This window comes from Varroa jacobsoni, unplaced genomic scaffold (genome assembly GCF_002532875.2).
Source record: "Varroa jacobsoni isolate VJ856 unplaced genomic scaffold, vjacob_1.0 scaffold_1122, whole genome shotgun sequence".
Lineage (NCBI taxonomy): Eukaryota > Metazoa > Arthropoda > Arachnida > Mesostigmata > Varroidae > Varroa > Varroa jacobsoni.
Window position 1 is genome coordinate 38239 of NW_019214024.1, and position 1944 is coordinate 40182.

Below are 1944 nucleotides of genomic sequence, written 5' to 3' on the forward strand. Positions count from 1 at the left end.
GTTTTCATTCACACAATACGAAAATAAAGTATTTAGTATTATGATTTTTATTATTTGCATTACTAATTAAAGTTTATCAAGAAACTATGCTTTTTTTTCAGTTTAGGAGACATTCACATTGCGGTGGAAGGTGGTTCTTTATAATTCTCTGACGGATTCTGGCTTTTTTTATATGCTTGCAGAATCCTCGTTTTTCAGCAGATACTAACACCCCCACTTTACTGGGCTGGGTAGTGCGCCTTTCGATTTATAGGTACTTTATAGAGCGGATTAAGCCTCCGTTCATAAAGCTGGACTCCTTTAGCATGGTTGGTATCATTCAGGAGACGCTTACACACATCTTAATATTAATCATCGACGATAACCGATAACGTTTCCCGATATGACTGATGCAAGTACAAGCGGAACTTACGATCGCGAATGAAAACCTAGCCGTTCTTGCGTACAACAAATAGTGACGAGGTAGGCAATCCGTGAACTTCTTTTCTATGAGACCTTGCCTAGCCTAATATCCTGTTCCGGTTTGACCTTTGCCAAATACTGTCCTTAAAGGTATCAACTTACTTCACGATGCTGTGTATAGTAATTCCCTATTGCCCATTTTGCATCGTGCAACGAAAAAATTCCCAGACGGCTGTCTTTTTTTTTCCTATAAAATCATATTAATAATTGGATGTAGTTTTAGCATGTATGTGGCCGTCACGAATCGTTCCTGGCTTTCTATGCTCAAACAACGCCATGAAGACGGAAGTTCTTGGCGCAGTGTAAAACATTAGCGACAATCCTAAGATTGAGCCGTTGGTCTATTGTGGAACGAGATGCGGAGAGTTTTGCCACATTTCGTGTAATCGACGGCTATAGAACACGACAAAACATTATGTTGACAATGGGTTAACTTCTCAGCAACGAATATATCGGCAAAACTCCCTTGACGGAAAATCGGAAATCGCCAGCTCCGTTGACTGAATGCATATCTCAACTTTGTCACAGGTTCAGTAACTATTCAGTATAAAAAAAAAAACGTAGAGTAATCACTTCCGATAATATTAACGAGTACAAGGATACATGTAATGCACCGGCCGATAGGGCAACGTTTCCCGCTACCAAATCACTGTCGTTAATAATCCTTTTTGAAATAGTTAACTCAAATCACACAAAACAATCTGATAAATGATTGATCGCGTTAGATGGTCGAGGTATTAAGTGCCAATATTGAGAATTTCTCTTTTGCTTCATTTCAGGTACATCGCGCCGTGTGTATGCAAAGAGAACTACCTTAACGTTATTATATTCCTTCATTATTAATAAAGTACCATTTTCTATTGTATGGTACCAAGTAGATAGCTGTTTTTAACCCGACCATGCCCGAAAGGCGTGCCCGTGATAGGGCAGTGTGTAAGTAGGGTGGTGTTCGTCTGATAAATTTAGGAGCAGATAACGGTGTAGCTGCGAATTTGAACGAAAACACACTTCGTTTTCTATGGAGACCGACCAGCTTTTTACAACAATACCCAATAGCTCAAGTACCGGACGTAAAAACCGATTATGGCCCGCCACAATTGAGGTTGACGTAGGCAAAAGGTAAGTTTACAGACTGCAGGAAGCCAGACTTGGAATTCAAGCAGAAATGGCGATAGAAACTCGAAGTACTGAACAGACGGAACTTTAGAAGATGTTTATTGCAAAGCTATCATGGTAGTAAAGAATCATAAGGTAACTGTAATCTACATATGAGTAAGTTTTAACTTATTTAGCTCTTAGGTCCGCGCCGAATGGGAGCACTGTTTTTTCCGTAATGCCAATTTCACTTTCTCTCTTTATCATACGTAAGTATCCTCAAAGCAAGCAACTGTATCCAATCATTCTATCCAGGACCAGGAAAGTCCTTTCCATAAGCGATAAGGAGAACGTTCAGACTGAGAAATGTTGGCACTACTCGACAAG

At 39.8% G+C, this 1944-nt stretch overlaps 1 long non-coding RNA gene across 1 annotated transcript; it reads left to right on the forward strand.

Annotated features, from left to right (window-relative positions):
• Positions 1-239: 239 nt before the first annotated feature.
• Positions 240-1578, forward strand: LOC111266864 (uncharacterized). Its single transcript, XR_015313570.1, has 3 exons — positions 240-462; positions 680-990; positions 1242-1578. It is a non-coding gene; the product is annotated as an uncharacterized LOC111266864 (long non-coding RNA).
• The last annotated feature ends 366 nt before the right edge of the window (positions 1579-1944 follow it).